This window comes from Strix uralensis, chromosome 5 (genome assembly GCF_047716275.1).
Source record: "Strix uralensis isolate ZFMK-TIS-50842 chromosome 5, bStrUra1, whole genome shotgun sequence".
Taxonomy (NCBI): domain Eukaryota; kingdom Metazoa; phylum Chordata; class Aves; order Strigiformes; family Strigidae; genus Strix; species Strix uralensis.
This window is the reverse complement of record NC_133976.1, coordinates 42,185,136-42,202,362: the sequence shown is the minus strand read 5'-3', so window position 1 is coordinate 42,202,362 and position 17,227 is coordinate 42,185,136.

Below are 17,227 nucleotides of genomic sequence, written 5' to 3'. Positions count from 1 at the left end.
GAATTCCTTTGGTAGCCTGATAACATCAGAAAACACCTTTTATATGGCCACAACAACACCCCTGATGGAATATATCAAAACTAGAATTTAGAAAGTATCGGTAACTAATGAGAGAGTAGAGATGTCTCTTTATTACTTCTTCTTCCTTTTCTTTTTGGAAAATAAAGAGTAAATTTCAAAAATGGAAACCTAGAAATTAAATGGCAAAAACTTTGTTTACATGAATCTGGAACTGCAGAGTGCAGGAGAGTTCAGACCTCTGAAAGCTGTGAAATGTATGCCTTCTTTGACCTATGCTGTAAAACACCAATAACACATATTCACTCCTTTTGTCTTTGAACAGTTTTTAACAGGAGCACCTACACCTTTATCAGGCAATCAGTGTAGAAGCCTACTCTACCAGATGCACACTGAATTAGGTAAATCTCACAACTCCTTCCCTTCTTTTTACAAACACAGAACTACATTCAGTATCATGTTTTCAAAGATCATGACTGTCACTGTAGAGACGGACGAAGCAACACACACACACACTCACATGGGTGAACAAGTGGCTAGGTTTTTTTATTACTAAAAGCATGCATTTTTATATATTTCAGGTGCCAGAGTGTCACAATATAATTGGTCAAAAAGTTGTTTTTAACATTCTCATTGGATAACCTTTATCAGTTTCCTCCCTGCTTGCTTCATCCTGCTATGTAGTCAGCATCTCCTTGAAAGTTATTTGCTTTAAGCATAGCTTCCTTATCTCAAGGGTACACTGGAATCTTGTCAAGGTCAAACTCTTCTTCAATCAGGTTATCGGCAGACTAGCTGCCTTCACCGTCAATGACCACAATCATCTCACCCCAAACTGCTGAGAGTCTTCATGGCAGTCCCTCTGGTAGCACAGTCTACAGGACAGAGCACTGGAACATAGGACATCAAAACTCTCAAATCATGTGTAGCTCTTTCCTTTGGTTACCCAGCTGGAGGTCTGACAGAAAGCATCAGCCCCTTTTTAAGCAGGAACAGTCCATCACTTTGGCTTTAATTTGAATGCATGTCCTTGCCAAGCAGCTCTGTTGCACCTTTCAGTCAGCCTTACCGATTAACACAGTGAATAGGATGGTGAATGTATTTTAATCCTTACAGAGAAATTTGGAGTTTTAATTTTTTTTATAGCACAGATATTTGGGTTTTTCGAAGAAGTGATTCCATTACGGAACAACAAGATCCATAGTAGAATGACTAATTTTACAAAAACTGTCGGTGATGATTTTTTTAAATAATAAGTTGATTTACTTTAGCTATTTTCCTTCCATATTGCACTGAGTCTCCACAAAGTCTTCACTTCATTTGCAGAAAAGTACATGGAATACAATTTTCAGAGTAGCACTTTTGAGGAATCATTGAAATCAAGCCTCAGCTTTGCACTTAGAAGCCTCTGTGTTACTTTGTGCTTATATAAAAGCCCCACCTTGGCTGTTGAATGAGCACATCTGGAGCTAAAGGTATGAACTGCAGCAACCTGTGCTGCAGCCATCTGTCCAAATTACTGTGCAGCCTTGCTTCCTGCACACTGGGCACAAGAGAAGAAATGCAGCTTTATGGAAAAATGAGCTGGCTTATTAGGTAAAGGAACAGGAGCAGCTTCATGTGGCCACTTTTGGTCAAGCAGCACCGCCTCAATTTCTGAAACCATCAATCTGCAGAATATTATGTTTGACATGTTATTTGTTGAATAAATCTGAGGAAAAAGAGAATCTAGTCTATTGACTAGATTATTTGTTGTGATTCATTTACTCACATCTATTACCCAGTGCCTGAAAAGCAGCTGTCTTGGTATTGATGTATGTTCTTAAGGGTTTGGCATAGGTACCCTTAAGACCTGACCAGCTGAGGTCTTTCCTAAATTAAAGTAAACCAGAGAAATAAACAAAATTAAAGTAAACATCAATAAAGAAGAGGTTCATAAATAATCTAATATGTCAAATAAAATATAGGAAATGAAGAAGATGACAGAAAATTAATAGATGTGCTAAAAGCAACCTCATAGCCTATTACTTAGTGTTGCAAAATTTACTGTCATACAGATGCTATAAATTTGTGAAAAATACAGGAAAGGAAAGGAAACAAATGGGAGGCAAACCAGCAAAGTCAGGGCTGAAACGCATACAATATTGGAAAACATTTCTACTAACCAGACTGATGTGATAGGTGCAAAAAATTCTAGTGAATTCCATAGAAGCATATAAGCCTGATTTAAAGTCTAGCAGGAAAAAATACGTTGACAGGTATAGCTATATAAACAGATATAATAGCTTTCAAATTTTTAACCTTAAGAATTTAACTGCAAGGTGTATGATTAAATTTTATTTGATCTGAGGCAAAAATAATAACAAAACTCTCCCAGTGGTTTAAGTGATTGTTTAGGAAAGATATACAGAAAATCTGGCCCTTTGAAAATACATGAAGGACTCCATGAGGCTTAAATCATGAATATGTGTTTAATACATATAGGCACCAATTTACAGTAAATAAATCTTCACATCCTTTTTCTAGGACTTCCATTTTGTGGAGTTAAGTTTTTTTTTAAAAAAAATATTCCTTTAGAACTCAGGGAAATCAGAATGCTTTTTGTATATTAATTCAGGGTTTTTCTGTCTGTGTGTACACAGACACTTTTGTGTGCTCCTTATCCCTGGCAATGCACAAGTGTCGGCATATGGCAATTTTCATGGATAAAATGCGGGCTGTTGTGTCCCCTGTCACACTAACATTGGGAGAACAGGCTTTCCTAATGTTGTATTTTGACCTGTCAATCATCTTCTTTGCTTAGTGCTAAAGACAACAGACTGTGTCTGTCGACTGTGTTCAGGGATAGGTTCCGCCACTCTAAATACATAGAAGGTGACAGGTCTGCTCATCTCAGGTATTAAATTTGTCAGAAAGTGGTCTGACAGCCTCAGAAGAAGCTAGGGGTGGGATTCAACCTACCTTAACCATATATCTCCAAAGCAGATGTCTGAATCCAGGTGACTCATTTTATGTTTCTTGTATAATCAGGGAAAAGAAAAAGCGGTGATTCATCTCACATATTTTAGACATCAACTTCATGTTAAAAACAGCCACACGATGAAGGTCCTTATGTCTCTTCATTAATTATAAAGGGACTTTAGGTGACTAGCTCACATCTAGACATGTACAATGAATCTTACCTTAAGTTTCTCGATTCCAGTTTGAAGATTTCTCCTTGTAGGGCACTCAGCAATTGTGGTGGCTGATAGCGTAGAGGGAATATATCAGAAAAAAAAAAAAAAAAAAGGTTTTTTAGGCCACAGTGTCTTTTTTTGCCTAATCACTGGATACTCCATATGGTCCTTTGGGTTACCATATTGTGGGACTACATCCTTGTGCATTCATCAGATTCGTAAGTGTTATGTTCTGGTCCAGCAGTCTCTGACACAGATGGTTTAGGCAGATTCCAGTTCCAGCTTATATCATTACTCCAGCCCTAAAATGCCTATCGATGAGCTGGAATGTCTGAGTAAAAAATCAGTTCAGATTATCACAGTGACACCTGCTAGTTTAAAATCTGGGAATCTATGTAGAAAGGAAAAGCATGAGATCATTGTAGAGTAAAAATGGTTCTGCTTTGTAACACTGGCTTTTCCCACAACCTCCCCTGTGCATCCTTCTATGTGGCTGTTGATACAGGGTTTGGAGGATAGTTGTTACGCATATGGATATACACATATAGGAGAGGATGTTAATATAGCTTGAAATAGCAGCTGTAGGAGTGAAAATCCAGAGGCTTTCCTGGCTTTCTCATAGACTTCTCAGGCATGCCAGAGAAGAAGTATACTCTCAACTTGCTAGCCTTCATTGAAATATGAACTGCCATGTCTTCTCTGCTCCTGAAAAAAATTATGGAGATTCCCTGTGTCTGCATTTCTCTGTAGAATGGTTAAAATTTGTCAGCCTCAAAGCAGTTTTCACAGTGTTGTTTTATGTGTATAAAGTGCTTGAAGATATTTAGAAAGTAGAAAAGTATAAAAGAGACAGAGGTATTGTTATTGTAGAAATATTGATGTTTTTTCCCCAGTTTTCTCCTCCTTGCTAATTATAAGGATCTGCACATGAAGTTATTACATATGTAAGATTAAAAAAAAAAAAAAGAAAACAATAAATTTCCTGCTGTATACCAAATGCTTTGAAATCAGAACGAATGTATAATAACAGCTATAAAATGAACTATCTGGTAGAGCAGTTAAGCTGTACAGTCTGCTTAGTCTGAATTCCACATCTGTGTGAACATACTTCAACCATTTTAATACCAATCAATTGCTGTCTGAGTGTGTATATGTCCTCATAAATTTGCCAGTCTCCCTCTCACATGAGGAATGTGTGACACTTATGCTTTAAGGTACTCCTTGTAAAAGCTGTACAAGAAGGGGATCAAAATAAGAAACCTCCACTGATTTAAATGTCATATTCTTGGCACAGGTTAAACATCCATAAAAATTTACAGTTAAGATTAAGTGATGAAACTTCAGATAGTACCCAAGAAAATGACCTGTTGGTACTTAAGTATGTGAACTAGCATATAAATGGGATAATACCAGCTTTAAGAGGACAGGATTTTCTGACCTGATAAATGAGGCTTTTTGTTCTCCATGATTCTTTTATTTTTTTGTGCTTCTCATTTTTATCTCCATTTGACACTGTTCAGCAGATTGAACTGAACAAAAGAAAAAACACTTTTTTGAAAAATGTTTTGGAATATAACATAAATAACAGGAATGCAGATGGAACAGGTGTATTTCAGTTATATTGTGAGTCATACCACTAAAATTTAGGCAAGTCCAAGGGATTTTTATTGGATGGTGAGAATATGCAGACTCTCAGGCAATTAAAACCCTAGAGCTAGAATTTACAGGCCACTTTCTCATCAACAATACACAGCAAGTCATGGTATCCAGAGATGAAAGAGATGAGTAAAATATGTTTTTATTTTGTTAAGTCTGTATAGTTAAGAAAGTGCATTCAGTATAAAGACCTGAAAAACTGACTGGCTTACCTTTGAATCTCTCTGAAAAAAATCTGGATGTGTAGTTGACACACTTCTGCATTTTTAAGCATTAAATATACAGAAATATTTTTAACATTAGAAAACCTATTGAGTTAAATGCCCAAAGGTGAGCTCATCTCTGTTTGGAACACAGGAAAACTTATTAAAGATATTTTCCTCATTATCCTCTGTATTCTGGTTTTCTAAGCAAAAGTTACATCTCTTCTTTAGGAAGTTGATGATCAACAGAAACACTAATTATCATCAAGTAATAAAAATTATAAGTGTAGAAAATCAGGATGATAAAATTTGCTTGGATCAGGTTCTAGATACTTACTTGACTCATATTGCTATATCATCTTTCACAGATGTTTGGAATTAGAACAGAAGAAAAAAAGATATTTATATATTTGCATGATAAGAAAACTGGCATAGTGATGATGTATCTACAAACATGTACCAGTTTTTAAATAAATGTTTTCAATTTTGACATTTTATTATTTTCATGCATCTCTTTATTAAATTAATTTTTAAAAATATTAACAGCAGCTATCCTAATTATAATCAGGTGAAAACATCACTCCACATGTTAGTTCTTAAGTGGAGTAGCTCTGATCTTTTAGTATTCTGAGGGGAAAAGGAGATCTGAGAGAAGTTCACAGCTGACTCTGACAGTAGTTCCCCATCACTGCAGGGATCATGGATGTAGACTGAGTGTACAGATGGTCCGAGGGAACCTTGTGAGCTAACAGTGACTTCTGAAGCTACTTTTTTGGATCTCTTCCTCCTCCAGCCAGGGTTGTAGCATATGCAGCAGTCTGAGTGTCAGTAAAGCATGTTGCAGTTGCATGATATGCCTCCAGCATATAAGTCATATTTCATCTGCTTAAGTGCCATATGCAACTCCATAGCCACAACTTGGCTATTTTTGCCTTAGACACAGAAGTCAACTGTAACTAAACACACTCTTTCCAAAGGTAAAATTTAGCTCAGTGTAGCTATCACAAAAAGTGTTTAATGTATTTGATCCAAGGCTAGATGATATTTTGATGTTGTGATGCCGTGAAGCACACCTTCAAAGACCTTCATCCATAATATAATAAAATCAACCTCCAGTCTTCTATCTAGTAATCTTTACATCAGGCAGTGTCTGAAGAACTACCCTTGCGTATATATATATATATATATATATATAGCCTGGTAGTGTGTCCTTATTAACTGTGGCAACCCAAACCATCATTCCAGTCATATCTCCTTTTGGATGAAGTATAATCAATTTGTTTCTCTCTCTGAATAAACATTATCATGATAGTATTTGATCTGGACAATAGGACAGAAATTATGTCTTTTCCAACAATAGCTTTCTTGTAGCTCATTGAAGAGGCCAACAATAGATATTTGATACTGAATTTTCACCTCCAAAATTACTGACTATGCCCAATATCTTGAATCTGAATTTTAATAACAATAATGAACAGTGTCCCTCTGTAAATATTTTTTATTTTGGGAGGCAAGGTGTTATGCATTACAGTTACTAGTTATTCACTGAATATTCACTGATTACCATAAGATGTAGGGGAGGAGGTAAAAGGAAGTTTTGAGAATATTAGACCTGTTTTTTCACCTTTATCCTGCATTATTGACACCTTTTTTTATCAGTATTGATGGATTATTTCAGTGAGTTGGTGGTTCAGGTCACCATTTTTACAATGCAGTGGCAGAGTGAAGGAAATTTAAAGTGCATGTAAACCAAGAAAGCTGTAAGGAACTTTGAATAAGCAGGCATGATGAATGTGATTCATTTCACTTTATAGTTAGTGAGGAAATATAGGAATATTTCACAAACAATTAATTTTATTCTAAGCTAAACACCTAAAATAGTCCAGATGAACTCTGTCGTGAAGGTACCCACTACTCTCCATTGCCTCCAATTGAAAATTTGATGACAAATTCAGGTTTAGTATCTACTGTGTAGGTGTTCAAAACTACATAAGGCTAATTCATTTTATTTGACTGCCTATACAGCAGCATGTTACTAACCGGCATGGATATGCCAGGCTCAGTTTACAATTATAACAGGTTACTCACTCTCGCTTCAGAAACAGAGTTGTAACTCTACAAGGGGAAGAATTTTTGCTAAACTTTAACATATGTAAAAGTCTAATGGGGTTATTTAAACTACATTTTATTTGTCTTTCCTTTACTGGTTATCCTATTTTTCATCCCTGTGACTCCAGGACACAGTACAGGATTATATTCTTTAAACTGTGTTTTTGTTTTGACTGACAAGTTTTCTTTTGTAAGAAAATCTACTTGCTAATTCAAATGGGTAGTAATTTAAAGAGGTATTTAATGCTTAAAACCCTTCATAACTTAGCCCTTTCTATCTTATTGTTCTGTCAGCTGAGACAATGTAGGCAATGGAATAATTGCTAGTACTTAGTCTCTCAGAGGATAAAGGGTTTGCAGAGTTAGATGTAGCTCTCAGGGACTAATCAAACCTATCTTTTGTCTTGAACCCCATCTAAAAATCTTGTTCTCCTAACCTATTTCACTTATCTTCAAGAAAAAAAATGCTCATTCCCTACACAAGGTTGCATAGAGATGCCAAATTAATGCAATTCATTCTGTTCATAAAATGAACAATGCTGAAAGGTTGAGTCTCTTTCCTGGTGTACGTCTGTAGACTGTACTCAGGGAAATGACAATGCTGTAACATGGATGCAAGTGAGGATGTTTTGGGGCACAGAATACCCAGGAGAAAAAGACAGCCATTCAACAGCCCCCACTGACACATACAGCAGAACAAAGACCAAAGGGAAGAGGAGATATTTTTATCAGACATCACCTGTTTTGTTTTCTCTTGAGACTGGATATTCAGTACTAGGCTGCAGCTCAATGCATTGCTGCTGGCAGTCTCTCCTGCTCAAGAAAATCTCAGCATCAAGGCAGGATGGTGCTGCAGGGAGCTAGTTGCATCTCACTGGTCCTGTAATAAATTAAACAACTGGGAACTAGCTGTCATTTATGTCAGAAGTTAGACAAATTCCCCTCCATCTAGAGAATTCACTGCTAGCCAAGGTTAGCATTGAGGAGTAGAAACTCTACTACCAGAGTCTTAACAATGGGTCAAAAATTAAAAAGAATTCTACAAGGAAATGCTCTGATGTATCTATTTCTGAATGTAGAACCTTTCCTTGTTTATACTTAGGTTTGTTTCCTCACTAAATGCAGGACAGGATTACTAATTTGCAATCCTCTTTTCCTGCTGTGCAGAGGTACTTCTCTCATGACTAGTTACAACTCCACTAAAAATAGGTTACTGTGTCAGGTGGAAAGTCCAAATAGATCACCAGGGAGAAAGCATTATACCAAAAGTGACGCTTGGAAGCCATACTCTTTCTGTCACGATTAAGACACAGGCTGTATGAAATATAATAAAATCAGAATATCTCAGAGCAGAATTGGCTCCAGGTTGTTTGAACTTCATGCATATTGTTTTAATGGAGACACACTGGGACATAATGCACAGAATGTTTGATGCATCACTAATACTCATGGGAGCTGTAAGGCTACATTCTTCACTTACCCCCTCATCAACAATATCCACATTGAATGGTACTGTGAAAGTCAAAAGCTGGGTTAGCAAACACAGTCTTTTGAAGATTTAATGAGCAATTCCCATTTATTTTGAGGGGTATAACAGCACATCTGAAGAAGAAAAACCCAGGTAGGTAAAACCTGACACCTGGTCAACTTCTGACTGACAGAAACTATTTTAACAGATTCCAGTAGCACTTCAAGTGACTATTTATACAGTAAAAATTCTTGCTCTGTCAGCCCTTCACAAAACAATTTATCCTCCTTTGAAAAACTGCATTCTTCCTAGCAGGGCGTAGTATGTGCAACACCCTGGGCTCAGTTCCTATGGTAATGCATGAAAATCTGTAGATCAAGGAACAAGTTTAGGGGCCAGCATGATAATGTATATTTAAATTCAAGATTCTTGAAACAGCAGCATATGCAATAGGAGAGTAGAGACAACCTTTTCAGTCAGTCCAAGTCAATTGTACTCACTTCTTCCCTTTTTCCCTTCAGGTACAGTAAATGATACATATAGAATACATTGCAATCTATCAACCTCGAAGAAAAGTTCTGTCCACCTATCAAGAAAGAACTTTTTAATGTCTTCATTAATTAACTTGTCATCAAAACTAGAGTATGTTCTTGAAATTTACTGATGCCTTAAAGTCAAGAGGCATCGTCAGGACAAAGCAGAGTTCAGCTGTTATACAAGAAGACATGACGGTGTTAGAGGCTGCACTAGCAGTACTGGCATGAAATGCAGCAGTGCAAGGCCATGTCTTTATGGACCAAACAAAGATACCTGCTTCAGACTCAAGTTCTTCAGCTGCAAAATGACCAAAACCACTGAAAATATAGGGATCCAATTGGACCCATGAAAATTATGAGCTATGTTATAATGTAGGCTTAAAAAAACCAAAAAAAAACCACAAAAAGAAATAAATGGGATATGTAAGGGACTGATCCACATATTTTCAGTAAATCAACTTGCACTGAAATAGTCAAAGCTGTGATTGCTTATTAGGCTATGCTAAATTCTACCTGAAGTTCTTAGAGAGATTTTTTCTTTTTCCTTCTTTGTTTTTTACTATTTATGCTGGACCTTTCTGTTCAGACAGACATTAAAAAGGTATCCTACCCAGAAGATTCAGCAGTCCAAAATAAGAATCGATAAACTCACTTTTAGTTCAGTAATAATTTTAGTTCAGGGTAGAAAAAAATTTACCTTCCTACCTAAGGCATGCCTATGAAATATCACTACTTAGTATTTTGGACAGACAAAAATATATCTATTATAGGAAAATTACATTTAACATTTATTTAAGACAAATATTTATTTTTCTCATAAACTAAGAGTGTAAAAAAGTACTGATTTTAGAGAAATAATAAGCAATAGATTATGGAAAACTCTGTGTGAGTTTGCCTAAAAAGCCAATATTGGTCAGATGGTCAATGCAGCTATCTTTTATAAATGTTACTAATATTTGCCATACCAGTATGACAATATGATGTGCAGACTTATTATTAAACATGTTTGAGGCCTGCTAGGGACAAATATACCAATCCTGACTCAGGAAGTCCCACAGATTTGGATGGTAGAAGGGCATACTGTGCAATTACTGCTATGTGTTTGCCCTGTCTTGTTACTCTTCCCTAGGCATTTGTTATTGGCTATTCTCAGACAATAGACTTGGAGGTTAGGTGAACCTTTGATCTGACCCAGAAGAGATCCCCTCTTTCACAGGGAGGTCTTCATACTCCAGGCTCAGTCAGGCCCACAGGAGAGAGCTACACTGTGAACTTTCCTCCTATCTGCTGCTTTGCAGTACCCGAGAAGATAAGACCACAACTGAACATGTATGTTAGTGTCAGTGCTTAACCAGTTATATTAAAAGAAGGACTGCAATTGAAAAAGAACAATCTAGGCATCACCAAGAGAGAGGGGAGTTCAGTTTCAGCTGCCAATCATGAAGTTCCAGGACTGAAATGCTGAGAAATAGATAAATAATCTTTTCCTGTTGAAAATACACTTTCCCTAAGTAATTTCCTTATTTTTCTTTAAGTATCTTCACTAGGAAAGAAAAATAAATCAAAATACTTTTTTTCTCCAAGCAGATGAATTTATATATTTACTTATCAAATTGGATACTCAAGAGACTTTTTTAATGATACAGTCACAAAAACTCGTCATGTTCAGTATTGTGCAATTAATCAGTCACCAAACATTATTAATTGTAAAAGTGTCTATTCAATCTGTGTTGATGTTCACACATATTTGTTATGGAGCCGTATTTCAGCAAACAGCCCACCAACATAATTGAGGTATTCCAGGAAAGAAAATAGTTCAATATAGGACTCCTGTGAGAGTTTCTGTGATATAGAGATGAATCCCATTCATTATGTACCATTGGCCATGTTTAATAACAGATTTCTTTCAACACATTTTTCTGATAGCTGATAGCCTTACAAGATCTCTTTTCCTTCTTTGATTTGATGGGGTTTGTAGTTTACAGTAAAGTTCTGCTAACTTATTTTCTTCTGCTTGTTTTTATTGTCTATGTCAAACAGTATTTGACTTTGTGTATACTTTATATTTATTCTTTTATTTTACAGTCATATGGCTTGATACACATGTACTGGTATGTGACAGATTATTTTATTGTAATCTTATGTAAGTATCATGCCTAACACCTTAGCTGCGAAATTATCTATGAAAAAAAAAAAAAGTACATTGCCTTCTACCCACTCTTCTATAAATATAATTAATAACAAGTGACAACTGTCACTTGATATTTAGCTAAAAATAGTAATTACCTTAGGAGTAAGAACAGATAGTATTGAAGTCTTTATTGTTATGACAAAAAAAGCCATTAGATCAAACTACAGAACAGGGAGAAAAGTAAACACCCTATACACAATGAATGCCAATTATGATATGTCCTGAACCACTTTGTACACAGCTATAAATGGAAGACTAAGGCTTGATGACCCAGAGTGGGATTCTTGTGTTTGTTTTCTAATTTCTTGATTCAAAATTATTTCTCATCCATTTGGCTATAAGTAACCCCAGACATTCCTAAACTTCACTAACACCTTAATTTTTGAACCTACAATATACCTTAGCTGCCAAGAACTGCATCTATGTTGTGCATGCGCAACTGTACCTCAGTCATGATAAATATGACCAGCTCAGTTTCTTTCTCACACATATACCTGATCCAAGAAACAAAGGTGTGATTCAGTTTGCTAAACATAGGTGATGAGTAACTAGTGCAATTAAGTGCCTCATCTAGCTTCTAGCTGCTGTTTTGAAAGGCTTTGGGTCTCCCAAAAGTCCTGTAACATACCTGTCAACACCCTGTTGGGTGTCTAACGACATTAGACATTTACATTTAGACAACTGATGCACGAGCAATGAATAAACGTAGTTCCAGATGAAGATACATACATCTGGAGATCAACATATGAGTTACATGTCTAAGTTCCCATGTTTCCATTATACAGAATGAGCAATTATACTGAATTATGTTCAAGATCAAAGGTTCACATCTCCCAGGAGTATGCTGACTGGGTTTCAAACCCAAGTTGTTTTAACACAGATGACATATCAGATGCTATAAAGTAGCTAATATGCAATGGGTTCTCTTCATGTGTCAGAAAGTGGATTGGTGAATAAACTCCCAAACTACAATTAAGGTCTGGAACCTGAATGAAACCTGTGTTTTTTCTTTTTGCTTTTTAGCACTGAAGACTTTTTTGAAACTCTGCCTTCTCTCTTTGACATGCCACCACACACCAATCCCCTAGACACCCATACTTGTCAATTGCAAATGGTGAGCATTAATTGGATCACATTCTCTTCTGAAACCTTTCTCTGTTTTCCAGTTTTAGGGCAGAAGTAAGTTGTCCACACATTCTTTGTCATATTGAGAGTACTGACTCCTACCGTCAATATTCCAGAAGCACTCTCTTCTGTCACACAAATAATTTCAGATAGTGGTACTGAATTAATTATCTATAGTTCATCCAGTCTTAGCATGCCTTTGCTTCCTCTCACATGGCAGTACTACTTTGTTAGATTTTTAATTATTATTTTTAAATGTATGTGAGTGTCTGAAAAACAAGATGCACTATTTTTCAGGATAGCCAGGATTAAAAAAACAAAAGAACAAAAACCACAACACCTTATTTTCACATTAAAAATTATTTTAAGTCTTGAAGATGGTGTAGCAGAGTAATGATTACAAGCAAAATGATAAATGGCACTAATTTTACTCATCTTCACTCTATAGATTTTAATTGTGAGGCTTCCTCTGTTCTGCAGTGAAGAAAGGAGACTATACTTCTACATGATTATTTATTAGTACCTGGTCTAAATTGATTTCACATAGTTATAGCAGACTAGGAATGAAAATACATCTGTTACAAATGAGCCATACACACATATACACATGCATGCAAAGCATTAACAACAGAATATAATTAATATTTCTAACTGCTAGCATAAAAGTTCAAGTACCCTGAAATTTTTCTTTAACTGTAAGTGATCTGACTGTCATGCCATGATACAACACAATGTATTATAATCAAATTATTTTCCATTATGTTAAATCATGACAAAGCTGTGAGAAGACTGAAATGTCAAATGACTGTCTCAAAGCTTGCTTGTGTGTGTGCTTTGAGTCACCAGTAATGCCTCAACCGTTCATCAAGGACCAGCTGTGGCCTTTGTAATTAATCTAAGGAATGTCACTCAAGGAAGCAGGAGTGTGTCGAAGGATGTACCCTCCCACTCCCTTGCAGTTATATTGACAAACTCCTTAGATAAACCCCAAAGAAGTGGACTGAGTGAAACCAGGTGTTTCTCATCAAGCACAAGGACTGCTGATCACCGGCCACTGTATAAGCCTGATACTTTGTGGCTCTATTGTGTACGCCAGACACCATGTACGCATTACTAATGACTTTGTGCCTTCCCCATTGAACTGGTAAGAGGTGAGCATTTCTGCCCCGGAAGCCAGATGATTGCTCACGAAGCATGAAGTCAGCAAAAACCTGTGGGAACAGAGGAAAAACTAAAGGTGGGCAGATATGCTAATCAGCTGATAAGATGAACTTAAAAGGCGACAGATAACTTTGCTCCATGTGCACCCACCACTGAAGAGCTGAAGACTGAGGGCCAATGGGACGCTGATGGATCCATGGTGGTGACTATTCTTGCAGCTCTATTCTGGACGCTTGCTTCATTTCTGTCTTTTCCTTCCATTCTGTCCTAGCACTACCCCTCTTCACTTTTAATAATAAAAACAGTTTTGGGTGTACGGCATTTCATCTCGTTGTGTCTTAATCTCACTCTCCCCAGCACTGGATTGGGACAAAAGCACAGAACGCATTGCAACAAGACAGAGCTTGTCAGTTGAAGGGTTGCTTCTTGACATGATCCAGCTGTGCATTACACAAATGCAAACCTGTTAGGAGCAAGACTTCCAAATCTAGCAGTATCTGTCAATTATAGTAGCAGTTGTTTTTAGCTGGCTGTATTTTCTGAATATCAAATATTAGCAGGGAGAGGGGTAGGACTGCTGTGCATGCTGTACAGGAATCACTGTCATCACAGTAAGTCATTTTCCCGCAGTTCCATATTAAACTGGTTTAGATGTATTTATTTGTATGTGTTGCGGTATGGCCCTTGCCAAAGTCATTACTAAGAAATTTTATTTATTTATTTATTTATTTTTTAGAAATGGTTTTTTTCTTTAAGTCATTACATTTTCTTGCTTTTCTTGTTCCTCATGTGCACTAAAAACACATAGGCCACCAGAGGTTGCTGTGATATGAGGAAACAGAGGAATACAGCTCTTGGTTTCCAGACAGATGTTTGGGGCAAACAATTATCTTGGTTGTAAATTTCATCAGGGTCATTTGTGAATTACCTTGTCCAACAGTGTGGGAGTGGCCAATAAGAGCCCTTTTAGACCTTGTGACTCCTCAGTTTTTGCCTTCTAGCTGTGTGTCAATGGCAGGGACTTGCAAAGTGACTGAAAAACAAAACATGCAGAGGTAAATGGTATTTAACCCCTAGATCAGAGCAGGATATCTAATGAGTTTTCTGTTTTTATGTCCAAGACTCTGTATTGCAGCAGTTCAGACACATAAACTTTCTTCTAAACTTGGGGAAGTGTCATGGCTCTGTATGCTACTCACTACATCCTTTCAGAGTTTGCTTAGGTTGCTATATCTCCTTAGCTGCACAAAAAGGCAGAACAGAAGTGACATGCTCTAGATTCAGCCCTCCACTAACCTATATCCGTATTTTGTATGTTCTCATTGCTTCATTTTCAAGCTTTCATGAGGGTTATAGAAAATTTGGGCTAAATAACAGAAGCAGAATAAAATATCCAATATACAGTTTCACTTGGAAATGTAAGATGAAGGGAAAGTCTGAAGGAAGACTTTATTTTTTCGATTTAATAAGCAGAAAATCTAGCAATGCAACTTCAGAAGAGCTAGTTTATTTCCAAAAGATGTGTGGGGAGGGGGAAGGATTACATGAAAGGGCTGACAAGTGTGTACATTTGAACATACAAGCAGCTGCAAACACAAAGTTCCAGTTAATACAGTGCACAACAGACACTCTTCCCTACAGCTGTATTTGCAAGTCAACCAGAATTTCAAAGCTCTGAAAAGAGCTCAGTTTTAAACAATGTTTCTGAGGGGCTTTTAACTTGCCTCTTTAAAAAAAATCACTCTGGCATAAAAGTTGGTATATATAAAGTTTACAACCTGGGAGCAATTTTTTAAACAAAGTAATACACCTTCATTTTTTTAAATTAAATTGTACAGGCTGTTAACCTATAATCCTAAGTATAGTTATGACATTTTCTCTACATGTATCAAAGGAGTGTTTAATTACACATGGAAAATGTCGAGCTAGTTAAGATAATGCACATTTCTGAATTTCAAAGACTAGGAAAGGGATTTTAGCCAATCAAGTATTAGAGAAAATTAGTTGTTTAACTGATATCCAAGTTAAATATTAAGCCCCAGAGCCAAAAAAAGAGATTTATTTTTTATTCTAAGCCCTGTCCTAAGTTTGCACTCTGATGAGCTGTGTCTTCTTTCCTACACAGAACATAGTAGACATGATCAGAAGTATTATAAAAAGTACCAGCTAGCTAAAGCAAATGATGAATGAGGTCCTCCAGATTCTTTATAGTAGTCTTGGATCTGCATTCCAAAAGTAATGGATCTGGTGGAATGACCATACATAATGTTAAGTTTTAGTTTATAGTACCTCTAGGACTTGGACTACTTTTCCTCCTTTTCTCCTGTTTAGAACTCTGAGGCTCCAGATGCTCTAACCTGTTTCACTAATAATGCTACAAAATCCCAGTAGCATTAAAGTTTTAATTTTACTACAAACAAAGCTAAACAAACTCTATTCACTCACAGCAACACTGGGATACAACATACCTTTGGTCTTCTTCACAGAATCAGGATCTGTGAGATGAGATGTTTTTGAACAAAAAATCCAACTTAAGTGCATGCTTTTGAAAATCAATTTATGCTTCATCTCATGTCTTTTAGTGGAAATTATCTGGTAGAAGAAAAGTAACTCAGAATACCTCAGAGAAAAGGCCAAGCATGTATTATGTAGGAGGAACCTTGATTGTGCCACAATTTAAAAAGACAATTTAAAGAAAATATTAATTTCTAATACTGTGGCCAGGCTGCAGAATGCTATTCTACTTCACCAGTGATAGACACAGTGGATAGCTCTAAAAGAGATTTAAAATTACTTTTCTGAATTAGGAAGCCATTAACTTGAATTTTTAGAAGTGTGTAAACCATTACTGAATGATTAATTAAAGTACAAAGGATAAAAAGCAGCAGACTTTTAGCCACCCCCTAGCAATGGCTATCAGAAAGAAATAATTGGTATATTCCTGTCCAATTCCAGGTAGAGGCCTCACTGTACTTGTTAGAAATAAAGGACATATAGGAATGACCCTCACCTCCCTGTTATATGTGCTCAGTTCCTTGTTTATTCATGGCCAAATTTTAAGTCTGGACTTCTAACTATGAGCTGCAACATATAAACTCATCAATATCAGTGGAAAGAGATAACAAAGGAGAAAGCAGGTCTGCCTCTGACACTGCTGGACTGCTGAGACTATTCAGATTGCCACCCTATGCACGGATGCCCTGAGGAAAACATTACATTTCAGCACAAGCATCTTGAAAGGACAATTACCCTTACCCTGAGGAGTCTGGAGACTAATGGAACCTCATAACAATAGTGTCAGCCTCTCAAAAATGTGGTTTACTCCTGTCTTCACCATTTCCATCACATCAAGCCATTCTGCAGGGAGAAAATGTTGTGCCAAGTCCCATTTGGTTAGAGCAGTGACATCCCAAAGAGTCTGCAGGTTCAGCTTCACTGCTAGAATATCTTTAGAGTTCTTCTGTCTGTAGCACCGTAAGGCTGGATAATCTGCTGGCACATATTGTCTTGCAAGCTTGTACTTACATAGTAAAACAGAATATCTATCCTTAGGCTAAAGTCCACATTTAGGGATTATTTCTTCT